At 34.0% G+C, this 15,279-nt stretch overlaps 1 protein-coding gene and 1 non-coding gene across 3 annotated transcripts in view; one reads left to right on the forward strand and one right to left on the reverse strand.

Annotated features, from left to right (window-relative positions):
• Positions 1-15,279, forward strand: part of SNX7 (sorting nexin 7) — a 599,355-nt gene that overhangs the window by 3,015 nt on the left and 581,061 nt on the right. The window lies entirely within an intron of this gene.
• Positions 13,799-13,876, reverse strand: TRNAV-AAC (transfer RNA valine (anticodon AAC)). Its single transcript has one exon. It is a non-coding gene; the product is annotated as a tRNA-Val (tRNA).

The raw sequence follows: 15,279 nt of genomic DNA on the forward strand, positions 1-15,279 counted from the left end.
CACATTACATATATGCTAGCTTTTGTTCATAAAAGAATTTAACACAAGGTTTTGGTGCTTTTCATGTACATTCATGTATTTCTTTTTTGCTCTGTGAATGGTGTCTGTAAAATGTCAAAACAAATCTCTGGAGTGACCTCTTTAATGGCAAAAACAAACAAACAAACATTAACTGGCAAGAGATTTTTGACTGGCATCCACATTTTAACACACACTTACAATGCACTGAAGTGTATTGTGTAGCACTGATTTACTCAGTGCTGTAAAGTTAGTTCAGGTACAGAGTGTGCTTTATCAAATGGACTTAGTATCATTTCAAAGTATCAGAAAAAGCCAGATGAACTGCCTTCAATCACTGATTGAACTGAAGCCCGTATAGCTCAGCTTTCTCAGTCATTTACGTGGAACTTATTTGGCCACATGATCTTCTGTCCTGTTGGGATCTGTGATTTTTCCAAAGATTTGATTTAGTTGCATATGATTGTTAATGCCAAGTTTGGGATTTTCTCCCTTCTACTTTCATTAAAGCTGTAGTATCAATATCAGTTTAGAAATATTACGTTGTATAATATGCTTGCTTGTCTGTGTGAATTTGTACCATAAACTTTCACAGATGTTTAGACTTTAGACTTTTTAAAATTATCTAGTCTGATCTTTTTATGTTACTGATGGCTAAATTGATGTCCTAAGAGGTAATACAGAATTCTCAAGGTCACCCATCTAGAAAGGGAGAAAAGGAGAAGTGGAATCCACATTCTCTGTAGTCAAACTCTAAGGCCAGTGCATTCCCACAGCATCATGTTCATTCTTATTGGACTGTCAAAGATTCAATCACTCATTCAACAACTAGTTATTGTCAAAAACTTGGCAGTTGTCCTAGGCATTAGGAATTCAACAAAAAGAAAAATAGAACAATCCAGAAAAAAGGCCTTTATTTTTTAAAAACTAATATTCTACTGGTGGACAAAATTAAACGCCAATCTTTTCAGTGGTTATGAAGATATTTTATAAAGACATTTTTCTCTAAAAATATCTTTAATGAGTTAAGCTGTGCAAGGCAGACAAAACATGATAATATTCTTCCACATTTCCTGGTAAATAAATTTGGGGAACCCTTAGTGCCAAGGGTTGAAATTATTGATGGGAAATTAGTAAATGGACATAGTAAACCTTAACCAGGTATTTGGAGCCCTCTCAGGTAATCCATTAATGAATCAAAGGTTCTTTCCTGGAGTCTTTCTGTGATTTGGGATTATATGCCTGTGAGGAAACACAGACTTGTGCAGGAGCTGGGTAAAGAAATAATAAAGAGATAAAAGAGAAAATTATTCAACAAGATATATTTTTTAAAATGACACATATTCAAGTGTATATTAGATTGTCCTAGTGGATGAACCAAAGGGCTAGGGGAGTTTAAGCTTGAGAGTTTAACGCAGAAGCCTCAGAGTTTTTGTTATTAACTCAACTTCCAATAAAGCAATAATATACTATAATAATTAGAATATTGTTAATAATATAGTATAATAGTATATAAGTTATCAATATAATGGTTTGTCTATTTCACATTTCCACCTTTATCTATGTTAGTCACGTGATAGGCAGGACTGGCTGAAATAAACTATTGGATAACTATTCGATGATGGGGGCTACTGAGATCCAATTCAGTGTTGTGAACTGTTGAGGAACTCTTGCAGGATTTCTCCTTCGTGTTGTCCAGATGTCATGTGTTGGCAAGGAAATGGTCAGATTGGACCCTCAAGAGAGTCACTAATCTATGTCCTGCTTCCAAGTGTAACCGAAATCAAATTAGATCTACACAAAGTGTTGAGTTGCTGAAAAATGGTTGAATTATTATTTCTACTACCTATATTATTGAGATTAGAAGTTAAAAGTAAAGAAGTCTGAATCTTCTTCAACTTATTCTGCCCTCAGGCCAACTGACGAAGCAATAGCATGTTTCCCCTCTATGATCACTGAAGAAAGTGGCAAACCTTAAGTAAAGGAAAATATGAGACCTGAGGTCTTTTTGATTTGCTTTAAGATCTGAGTGAGCTTTTGGAAAAATTATGTTGGAGTTCTCAAATGATGTGACTAAGGTTACCTTTCTAGAGGGGTGAAAAGGTCTTTGTGAACCACACTGCTTTTGGAGCCAACCCTCTGTAGAAAGAAGGAAGGAAGAAAGGGAGAGAGGGAGGGAAAAAAATCTCATTTGAGGTGGGAGTTGAGTGACAAGAGAAATTTTTAGCCTTCAGGTTTAATTTTTCTGCACTAGGTGTATAATAATATCATTTTTATATCTTTAAATCCATACTTAGCTAGGCATTAAACTCTAGGAATAATCTGTTTATAGAAAATAAAACCATTTCTATTTGAAAACAAATGGAAAAAATAATTGTTTTTCCCCCAAATGTGTACCCTTTTAATTGATCAAATGCATCCAAGAAATTCTGCCGGCAATTTGTGCACTCTGTAGGTGTTGTTGCTGCTCTAAATTTGTCTGCAAGAGGAATTGTAAATGGTATTTACCTTTTAATTAAACAAAGCATCTTGCAAATTAAACACATGTTCTTGCACATCAAAATTTAGTTAACATCCTTTTCATTGTTCATCCTGCTGACATGCTGACAGCATCATGAGTCCACACACAATATAGGATCACACTGCTCCCCCTCCCTGGCACTTTGCATTCCTCTGAGCAGATGATATCACATGCTAGAGTACACTCTGTAACTGACTTCTAATAATCGAGCAGCTTTTCCCATTTAATATACTTAATATTGTGTAAAATATGGGACTACATTGATGTGTCCAGAACCTGGAAAGCTTTGGACACTGATCTGACATATGTCTTATAATCTTACACTGGAAATTTGACAGTGAATGACAGAACACCTTAGAGGAATACAAGAAGCTGATAAAGGCAGAAGCACTGCACATGAATGCAGAGTCTGGTTTCTAATAGTTACATACTTTTTTTACATGCATACCAGTAATTTGACATTTATAATTCACTGTGGAGCCGAATTTCTGTCGTTTTCATACTGTCAAGTCTTCTACATTTTGAAATAAATGTCCCTTCTAATTATTATATGAATTTGAACTCCAACATTCAATTTTCCCCCCTGTCCCTTATAATGGAGTACTGCATTTAGCTGAAGTCTGATATGCAAGACCATTTAGGAAATGTGATCATTTTGCATGTATTCCCACAAACTATACATGGGGACCCCTTTCTGGATTGTACTCTGCATTACTTGTGAAAGTACAATTTAAAACTCATGCATCAGTACTATTTTCAAGAAAATAAGGTTATTAATGGCAGAATGAAACTAAAAAAAATTAAGACATAGCTTTAATAGAACAAAAGTCAAAGAGGTTTTTCAATAAAGCAAAATTGTAGTTAATGACTGTCACTCAATTGTACTGGTGTTCATTAATCTCTTCTATGTCTATTTATTTATGGCTTATATAATTGAAATAAAGTCATTTGCTTAGAATATTGCCAAAGGAGAAATGCTTTCTGCTTTAAAAAGCAGCATCTTAGAGTAAAGGTAAATAAAATCCAGGCTGAGATGAGGTCTTCCTTTAACATTATGGCACCTCCAAGATTTTTTATTTCTTTTTTAAGTGGAGGGATTATTTTTACTGTCAGTATTTAGCTTTAAGGTTTGGGTAAATAGCTTGTTGAAGAGAAGCTACTCATATAAGAAGTTGCATTGAGGCACAGAAATGATTGGTGCGGACATGGGTGGAAGAGGGGACAAACAGACTCTTAAGTAGCATCAAAAAAGCTTCAGCTCAAAGGAATAAGCTACCATCTCTCTTTGTCTTATCCCTGCTTTAGAAAACAGAAGTAAACAATAAAAGCACAATGTGCAAATACAGAATTTATGTTTTAAATAGGTGTTTATAAAAATATTGGTGGTATGATGCTTGTTTGTTGATTGAAATAAGCCTTCACACATACAAGTAAAATGTCCTTTCTTGATTTCAAGGAGATGAATAGATTTTGAATGCTGAATTCACTGAAATAAGTCTTACAATAACTAAATTTATTTCCCTAGATTCAGATAAGACTAAAGATTGGGGATTTTGGCTAGTGACAAAGTTTTAAAATATTATTTGCTTTTATACCAGGACGACTTCTGTCCCCTTGTTTAAACATTTCACAATTTAACTGGATACAATTTTCCAACTATAAAGAAAATCTATGTCAGCCGACAAGTTTCAGAAATATTGATTGGAGCTTTCACTGATGTGTAAAATGTGCCTGAACTATAGACGTAGATTTTCCATATAAAAAAAAAATTAAGTTAAATATTGATCCTTGTGCCATTTGGTTTTCACTAGGCTTATGCAAGATAAAGCATTTATTTAACTCTTCATAGAACGATCCAATGTGTAATGATTTTTACAAGTGATATATATTACATATAATCTTTTAAATTAGATAATATATTCAGTAATGTGCTTCTATTTTATGTATCAATTTCCAAAAAAATAAATGAGAATTTTTAGAAAAACAAGCAGTGCCTTCGACAAAATGGCCAATGTTTCTTCAGTTCTTGTTCAGTGGCTGGATACATGACACATCCTATTGCATCTTACAGGACCCCCATAGAGAGGTACTCTAAGTGGATTGAGATTTATGGAGACTGAACACCTTCTTCAAGGTCATCTCCTAGTAAAAACTAGAACCTGGTTTCAAACCGAGGTTGACTTAGGAGGCAAGGCACCTGTATACGTTGCTATGTGGCTGCTCACAAGTCTCACTTACTAAACATCATGTACCAAGCACTGTGCTTACTAATTTACAGGCTGTAAGATGTATCTTCTTTAGTACCAAATCTAAATCATATGTCTAAGATAAGAATTTTGACTAAAATTGTACTTCTGGGTTTAGACTAAGTGTGGAAGTGGAAAGGCATACAGGTAGAGTCAACCCAGAGCAAAACTGCAAAATGGCCTAAGCATGTCTTCAGTGTCTTTTCCTTTCCACTTTCATACCTTCCCCAAGTCTATTTCCCATTCTTATAAATAAACTTTCAGAAGGTACTCCTGCAAAAATCTGAATTTGACTAGGGGCATTTAGAAAACTGAACAGAAGTCAAGCTCTAAAGCAACAGATTAATTTGTGCATTCATTTGCTCATTGATTCAAGAGAGCCAGAGAATGTCCTAGAAATTACATAATTCGAGGGTAGGGAATTGGAGGCCCTTCAGATATGTCCCACAATGTGGTATTTCCCAATATATGTTATGTTGAAAAATGGAATTTGAGTGCTTTTGGGCATAAATTGTCCAGTACACCCTAGTTTTCTCACCATCATTACCATACTATCCTTTTAGTTCCACACATTTCCTACTTGGTTCCTCAAATAATTTTAAGTTTATGGCTGAAGATAGTTAAACATAGAAATGTTTTGAGAAGGCTGAGTCCAGATAAGTTAGATTTTCTCCCCAAGGTCAGTGTCCTGTTTTTCTTTCCAACACCTAGGACAGTTTTGGCACATAGGAAACTCAATAAATATTTAATAAATTAATGAGTGAATGAGTGAATTAATGTGACAGAATTGAGTCTATAACCCAAATGTCCCCAGTTCTGATCCAGTGTTTGTTGCACTTGGATCACTTAATTCTCAGGAGAAATGGGGCAACATCTCTACTTTTGTGTGCAGGAAATTGGGCTCTATCTTTCAGTACATGATTTTTCTTTTTCTACCTAAATCAAATGAGGCCTAAACTAAAAGCAATTCAGCCAAAGGAGATTCATTCAAAGGTTGGTTTCAAATTGAAATCATGTAAACACAGCAACTAAATGTACAATACTTTCCAGAAGACCTAGAAAATCACATTTACTTCCAATAAAGTCATGATTATTGATGTAGTACACCATCTTCCTCCCTGTGAGGGAAAAGGACAAAGAAGCATGAGACAAAGTGAATATCTTTTCCAGGCTTATCAAGAATGTTTTAGGAGCCTGGAGAAACCTTTGTACTGAGCTGATTTTATATCCAAACATTCAAAAGAAAAAAATGCGTAACAGCAATTTATCTATTTTTTGATTATTCTATACCAACATCTGGCTATTTAGAAAACAATTGGTTATTTCATTCAGCATTGATTTGTATATTTAGCGTTATACAGCTTTGGGCTGATTCTTCTATCGTTGTTATAGTGTGTCAGCTATATGACTGCCTGGAGAACCTTGGGGTTGGAAGTGGAGATATAATTGTATAAAGTAAGAGAAAAGTTAGGACTTTTGAACAGAAATGAAAGCGTTCTTAAGGCAGTAGCCATGTTGCCATAGGTGTGAGAGACATGAGTTGGGGATATCAAATGTACCAAGTCAAGGCAGGGTATGACATCTAATGTTGAACTGAGACCAGGTCGTCATCTGCCATATAACCATTTGCATGGCCATCACATTACCCTTACAAGCCTTCAACACTCCTCATTTTCTAAGGACAAATTTCAAACTCCTGAGACTGTCAGTCAAGGCTCACCATACTGGGTGCTCTATAAATATTTTTTCAAGGAACTCATGGATATTTGCTGCCGTACATTGTGTCCTGTATTCACCCAAGAATTCTCAAAAGCCTTGTCTTATGTTAGTTTGTTGTTTTTTCTGACTATAAATTTTTTTCCCATAGTACTCTGGGAAAGTCCTTCTCTCATTTCAAGCATGTTCCAGCCTCACCTCATCTGTGAAACTATTTCTGTCACTGTTCTTGAGCATTCTCCAAAAAATTTGAAGCAATCACTCTCTCCTCTCTGTTATGTTGCACTGCACTTTCTCTGCTGCTGTTATGGTGTATATCACACTTTACCTATTTTATGGCTGTTCTGTACATGCCTCTATTACCTACATCATAGACGTTAGGTATGTGCCTATGTAACCTAGATTATAACCAACAAGTACATACTTGACCACTAAAAAATATGAGCTGTATGAAGAACGGATCATATATTTTTTAATCATTGCTGTCCATGGTAGACTTTAAATAAATGTTGGGTCAGTCAATCAATTAACAGCATTAAACTACTTGCATAACAGGGAAAAAAAAGAAAAAAGAAAGAAAGAATGAAAAAAGAAAAAAAAGAAGCTAAGAAGGGGGAGTGGTGATGTCTTTCCAGATATATCCAAAGGGCTACTTTTGTTTTTTTTTGCTTTTTTGAGTGTTATTATAAAGTAGTAAATGTTCTCTTTTCTTTTTTCCTAACTTTTTCTTTTTCTTACTTTAAAAAATTTGAAAGTAAGCTGTGAAATTTACTCAGCAAATATAATTTCATCTGTTAAAATGATTACATTTATTCTGTTCAAGTTGACATTGTTAAAACATTTTTAAAGATTATCTCCTCTGGATTGTTTTAAAAGTCAGTCTCCTTACTTTCTTACCAGCATTTACTTTTTGATATAATTTGGTTTATTTAAAAAATGTAATCTGTGTTCAAAGTTTGAAGATTTGCAAGAATTGAGAAAAATCCTAAATTCCAAAATAAAGTTATTGTTTTTTTTTTAAGATGTAACAATCCTTACAAAGAATATTATACTACTGTTAATATAATGACATTATGTAGGAAATTAGGAAATTATTTACATAAAAATTGTTCATTATATTTTTTGTATTTTCTTACTGGTGATTTTTCTGTTTTTATTTTAAACAAAATAAGTCTTTTTCGATCCAGTCTGCTATGCTGGTCTGCAGAGCATTTGAAAGAACAATTCAGTGTGCACCAATATACCCTTCTCCTTGGTTCCTCAAGTATTAACATTTTGTAAACACTTCCTTTATCTGCTTATCTGTTTCCCTTTCTATTTAGATTGATAGAGGTAGGTAGGAGGAAGTGTGTGTTTTTGTCTGTGTTTCCTATGCTCAGGAGTTTTCTTCACTTTTAGAATCTAAAGTCCTAAAAACACTAGTTTTTTTAGAAGCTGTTTGGGTCAGTTTTCCCAGATACAGAGTGGGTCCTTTTAGTATAGGAATCAGGTTTTGTTTTTATTTCCAGATTTTTTTCTTTGATTGTAATTTATATATATTATTATATTTCATTGTTTTGTTTTTATTTTTCAGGGGGTCAAATTGTATCTGTTAGATGTTCTATGTCTATTTTCTGTATCAATCACATTTTCTGTTTTTTCCCCCCACTGTATTTGTTTTCATTGACATAGCTCTATGCTTATATTTCTTCAATACCTTATAAAATCTATTTTTGTTGTTTAAACTATTCTCCCTTGAGCATCTTGCAATTTAGTATTTATTTCTAAGATAATTTTTGTCTTTTAAAAAAATAGCATTTCTTTCTGAGTTTGTAAATTCTCGCTTCATGTCTTTGTAAGATTTTGTTCATCGTTGTTTTGAAATTTATAAATTATGATTTAAGTTGTTTAATAATCTGTATATTCTTGTTTAAGATGTTTCATTCAGTTTCCTTCTACTTTATTGTAGTTTCATTATGGAGAATATAAGCTGAAATATTTCAATTCATATTTTTTTATTTTCTTGGTTCAGTAGTTTTGTATAAATGTTTGACATGATTCAATTTATTGAAGTAATATTTTAATCATTTTGATTAATTGGTAAATCCAATTTTATAAATTATTAGAACCATATACATATAGCGCGTTCAAAATAAATTGTTGAGTGAATGAAGGTCATTCAAGGACCCAGGTGGACAATAATGATATCTGACATTATTGTCATTCTTACCCATGCAATGGAGCGAAGAACCTGGAGGGGTGTTTTTGGAGCTTTATGGACCAGGCTTAAAAGTAGCATAACTACTTCTGCTCACATTCTTTCAAAGAGGAAAAGTCATGAAGCCTCATCTAAAGGCAAGGGAAAAGAGAGGATAGAGTTTAGAGGGTAGTTTAGCCTAGCTACGATTCTGTTACAGGGGTAGAAATTTTGGAGAACAGCCTTCACCACAGCATGAGAAGGAATTAAAGTCTGTTTTTCTACCTTCCTAGTATATAAGGCCCTTTGCACTTGGGTTATTCATTGGTTAATAATATTTTTGAAACTGCAAATTGTTTACAACGTATTCTATATTTTCTAATTTAACATTAACAACGTATTTTCTCTAGAAGGAATGAATAAACATTAACTGAAAACATGATGCATTTGAAATATTTTCATTAGATCAGTTGACTATACAGCTTTAACTAAAAACAGTCCATTTCAACCATCATGACACAGTTTCTAACCAGTGCACAACTTTGTTGAGACAACTGAAATAAGGCTAGCTCTGTCGGCATCTAGAGCTTCCCCATTCTCTTTGATATACAAGACTAGAGTAGAAATTTTCTTTCTAAATTTCCTGTAAGGAGTCGGCTGAAATACAGCAGACTGGTTGATGGCGTGCTCATCTCACTGACCTTACAATCTGATCTAGATGGTGTCGCGAACTGCTGGCAGTACACCCTTCCACATGGTCACTTTTCCAGTTCTTCATCAGCTGTGGGCAATGCTCGTTTCCCTTTGTTTTCACAGCTTGTATCTTCTGTCATTAGGAAAGTCGTAAGTCCTGTTTAGTACATCACTAACTACATTATTGCTCAGCAAATTACTCCTATTTCTTTGCCTCTGAAATACACGCAGAAAATAAGACAAGGTAGGTCAGCTTGACAAATGTTGACTTTGACTAGAGAGAATTTATGTCTACTGCATTGGCTGAGACAAATTAGACTTAATCACACTTAGCATCATCATTAATTTTCTCCCTAAATTTCTAAATGATAACAAATCAGTTAAAATGTCTACTACTCAAGACTAAGCGACTCACTCCTGGAGTTATTATATAGCAGAAGGGATAGACTCTTCAAATGTTTTATTTTTATGATAAAGAATAAGTCATAAAGAGATAAAAATGTGTACGGAATCCACAAAAGTAGGTAAATATTAGACTTATCTTAAATTATCATCAGATTTGGATAATTGGGTATAATTTAACAACTAAATTGGTTGACCAAATCTATTGGATTAATCTGTGGCCAATCTGCCATAGATTATAGTCTTTTGGAAGATTAGGGCTGTATTTATGTTTAAATCCTTTTTTAGTCATTCGTCTAACCCAAATCAGGTGTTTTTCCTAAAGAGGATAAGGCAGATCCTCATTATTACCGTTATCAGTAGTTTCAGAAAGACCCTAATTTTCAACAATTTGAGGGGAAAAAAATGAATAAAATGAGAAAGTATCTTGGGAACAAATAATTTCTATTGTGTGCTTATAATGTGCCAAGTATCATGCTAAGTCTTTACTCGTTCAACAAATATTTTCTGAGTGTCTGACAGACACTGAGAACCCAACAGTGAAGGAAGAGACAAGTCTCTGGAGTTTACATCCCAGCGGGTGTAGACAGACACTAAGTATGATAAATAAGTAAATTATATAGCATGTTCTAGTACCATAAGTACTGTGAAGAAAGCACAGGAGAATAAGGCGGAACAGGAATGCTGGAATGGGGCTGAAATTTTGTAATTGAATGGTCAGGGTAGTGTTGAACATATTGGTGGATGAGGACAATCCCAGATTTACAGACACCCTCCATTTTCCTGGATTCTCCTTTCCCTCGCCAGCCTGTCTGTGTTCCATGTCACTGGTCTGTCTTTACAATTTGCTCTCACTGTCTACCTTCTAGTTTGATGCTGAGCCCATCCTCTGTATCAGGATGACAAGGCCTTTCCATCTGGACTACGACATTAGCTTTTCAGCTCAGAGTGTAGCCACTCTTCTCAAAGCCAGCCAAATGCTAGCTCCACCACAGTGTGCCCAGAGAAATTCCCTTCGTTTTTATAAAATCATTTTCAGAGCAAATAGCTAAAAAGGCCAAACTTGTCTGAAACTCTTAGTTTCTCTTTAGCTCCCTCTTCCACAGGTCTATACCATTTTAAAATGAAGGGTGGGAATTAAACTATTTTTATTGAAAAATATTATGTCACAGAGTATGATGGCTACTTTATATTTGTGCGTGTTAAAATTCAAAAAATAGGTATTTATTGTCCCCTTATATGGTTGAGGGAAATGAGGCCCCATGAGAGGCTGATTTGAGGCTCAATTTTTTTTTTTAAAGAAAAGAGTTGCTTTTAAATGATCCCTTCACCCAATATCATCAACTCTATTCTCCAGATATCCATTTACCCCTGCTACTTTTTAAGAAAATACAGAAATCATATATTTGCAGGGTTTATATTATTTGAACCTGTTCATTTCAGGATTAGATGTGACTTTTGTAACAAAATACACTTGAATGCAGAATTGTAGTTTTAAAAGAATACGAAAGTATGTCCATCATACTGGCATTTTCACATTTTACCTTCTCAATAATCCTATAACGTTATTACGTATCTCTATTTTACAGGGAAGCAAAGTAAGGTTTAGAAAGTTTACATAAAGTGTTCAGGGTGACATAGTTGGAAGTAATGGTGCTTAATTAGATGATAAAAACAAATAATAGTTCAATTAATTTCTTTTAACAAAAGCATTAACCAAAACGTCTCCCCAAATTGACTTTGGAAAAGCATGTTACTATATAAATTTTGATAAGACATAATAATTAAGATCAAAGAAAAATTTATATAAAAATCAAATGGGAAATCCATATGTGACTTCCATTTTTATTTAAAAAATTTGGAAATCTAATATGTTTTTACCATTTCAAATGAGTGGAATTTAAGTTAGCAATCGTATAACCACATGTGTTAACAACATGCTTTTTTCCCCCTTTACACTTAAATATTATTTTTGGCAAACACACATACAGACACACACACAACACACACAACAGCAACAAAACAGCTTTTAATTTTAAATAAACTCAATATATAAAATGTGTCCTTATACAATGGAAAATGCAATGTTTTAAAACCTCATCTTTTTAATATTTTGAAAATGTAGAGTCTGAGCATGAATGTTGCTTTAAGAAAGGTACTCATATTACAAAAATAGAACTTATGCCTGTGATGTTGCAGTTGCCATGGTTACTACAAATTTGTTACTTAATAGCAGAGCAAATAGATTCATAAACATGCTAATTATATCTGATACATTTTCCCAAACTGTTTTATATGAATATGCATATAGTTTACATAAAAATCAATGTTTCCATCCAATAATTTTGCAAGTTTGGGAAGGGTTTTCTGTGTTCTCTATGGTGTAGTGTATGACAGTCTCGACATAGGAAAAAAGAGAAAAGAAAATTTTCAGACAAATGGTTTTATGATTCACAGGGTAGGCAACTGTTGTTTTTAGAGTAAATAATATAACAATTTCCAAATGCTTTACTATCCAGTCAGTCCTCGCAAAGTTTAAAGTTTTGAATTTATAATAAAGCTCTTTTTATTCTGTCATTTCACTTTAAAAAAATATCAAGAAACAGGTATGACAAAGGAATGAATATAGCCCTGAGAGTTGACATGAATCACGTTGTAAAATTTATGTATGAAGATGAACAAAGATTTTACAACTATAATGTTTTTCTTTCTATAGCTTAAGTATTTGGTAGTATTGAGTGTATACTGAACATTGCAAAAACTCAAGGGCCTTGATCTTTCTCTAAAAAAGCAAAACCACCAACATAATGAGAAGTGAGGAAACATCCTCTGCAGTTACAAAACCACGAGGAGGGGGAAAAGTTGGCCCAGATTACCCATTGAGCACGAGCACGTGATATAACTCAAAATAGACACTGGAAAGAGGCTGTGACCCTTCCTTAGAGGGAGGATTTATTTGCCTGGGAGATTTGTGATTTCAGTCAGGGCCTTGTATAGGTCTGTGATGAAAGAGAGGGAATATATGTGTCTCCAGAGGGTGGCACCACGAGGAGATCTTTGCCTTAATCTTGTGATCGAAGATGTTACCACTCTTACCACCATAACATCTCCATTTAAAACAATGTCCCAGCTTCTCTTTCATTGACACTGACTTTTCTCACCTTTGATGAGGTTCTAGGTAAAAATACTAGGTAGGTGCTCAGAAAGCAAGTGCTGTTTAGCCAGAAGTATGATACTAACAATCAGCCACTTACATATTCATGCTACATTTTTCACCTTCTCAACCAAAGCACATAGAATTTGGTTGCTGTATTTTAGATGTTTGAGCATGTCAGGGATATTGACTGAGAAATCTGCAGCTCACTGTCACCTAGTGATTGATATCAGCTGTAACAAGATAAAATGTTATGGCATAATAATTCTGTTTGATGCAAGGTAATCTTTGATCTTTTATTATCAACAAAAAATTATAATATATATTTAGTGTGATAAATAATACCCTTTCACTGATGTCAGAAAAAGAGCAAGTTAAATTGATAATGGTTTCAATAGCTAGCATTTTATTTGTAATTTTTTAAAGATTAAACACCCTATAAATAGGAAGACTAGATTCCTAAAATATACTATTGTTAAGTTATTACAATCTTTATTTGTTAATAATTAATCACTAATTATTCTTTCTTTTGCATTGAACTAAAGAGTACATTTTAAAAACTAGATGAATAGCCTTGAGATAAATTTTCGTTGGAGGGCATCATGGTACTGAGTCACTAATTAGAGGCATTAATTTGTCAAAAGATTATGTAAATAGAAAAATCACAAATTGAATATTTGGTATGTGAAATACTCTAAATAGTATCAAAAACTATCTTCCCTTTTCTTTAAAATATAGACTACAAACTCTTTCCTTAGCATATAACAAAAGCTTGATAGATGTTAGCTCTCAAAATTATCATTTTTTAATTGCCGTTCTTAGCATATGCTGTGATTTTTTTTTTTTTTTTTTAAGGAGGGCTCATCTCACAGTGGCTCACACCGGGATTGAACCAGCCACCTTGGTGTTGTTAGCACCACGCTCTAACCAACTGAGCTAAACAACCAGCCCGTGCATATGCTGTGATCTTATGAATAACCTTAAATGTCCCTTGTCTGCCTAGAAAAATTCTACTCATCTTTCAAGATACAGCTCAAATGTCACTTTCTTTGAAAAGTCATTCCTGTGTCTTTTCCTCTGCCCCTTGGAAAAGATAGTAGTGCTTCCTCTCTGCTGCTGTAGCATTTTGGCCATGTTTTCATTATTATTATTTTTCATTACCTTGAAATGACTTGTTGTTTCTATGACATTGACTATCTCTGCCCTCCATGTTCACTAGGTACTCAGAGAATGTTTGTTGGCTGAGTTACAGAACATATGAGCGAGAAGGCCACCTGGCACAAAAAGTAAAAGGGCAGAAAAATAAAGATGGGGAAAAAAATCAATTGTGAAGAAAGAAATTGGTCATACAAAAGAAAACACAAAATCTACTTCTGGTGTGAATCATTGCCATCCAGAATCTTACGGCTTTATGGACATAACAGCTGACTTTCGGGCATTGCATTTGTTTGGGATATGTGTAGGCCCCTCACTTTTCCTTTTCTGGATATTGGCAATAGAACAATTGTAGAAACCTATCCATGCATGCTCTGATTTGATTCTCATAATAATCTTGTGAAATAGTCAGGTTCAGGTATCATCACCACTTTTTTTTTTACAGAGCAGGGAACTACAGCTCACAGAGGTGAGTGGTTTGTCCAGGGTCACCCAGCTAAGAGACAGATTGTAGACTCAACTATGGATATCTGACTCCAGATAAAGGGCACTTTCACTGATGCCGTAAGCCTTTCCTGAGACTAATTACAAATGTTTTGTCTTCTACTTAAGAAATGTTTACATTCAAAACCTCTGATTAACATTTAGCCAGCTACAAAATAAGTAGATTCAAAGATGTCTATAGTTTAATTGAATTTCTTATAGTACACAATTTATTATTTTTAGTTTTTGACATTTAAAATTATATGAGAACATTAGAAAATGGGAACACAGAAAGCTTTGTGCAGCATTTTTTTAGTCAAATATTTCTATGTTTCTGCAGATACCTATGGTTAGGTTTTGTCATGGCTAAGGATTTTTAGAAATGATTTTGCTCTGAAATAGGGAATAGTAAAAGATCTGTAAGTTCATATTTGGAGTTAAGTTTACACATACAGGTCAGCATTATTCACCTTATCTTATTGTATTATTCAGCTTGTAAAAGGAAACTCTCTCCCCAAATAGCAGCTTCCCTTAGACTTTTTTGCAGAATTGTTGTTCTCAGAGAGGTAACAGATGTCATCTTCCTTTAGCAGGGGAGAGTTGGGGCTATCTAAACAGTTAGGAGCACTATTCTGAAACCAAAGTTTCAATTAATTTAGATCTACAATTGCTGTTACCAGTAGCTGTAGTAATTTAGAAACGTAAACTTTGTAAT

The sequence above is a fragment of the Rhinolophus sinicus genome, linkage group LG14 (assembly GCF_036562045.2).
Source record: "Rhinolophus sinicus isolate RSC01 linkage group LG14, ASM3656204v1, whole genome shotgun sequence".
NCBI lineage: Eukaryota > Metazoa > Chordata > Mammalia > Chiroptera > Rhinolophidae > Rhinolophus > Rhinolophus sinicus.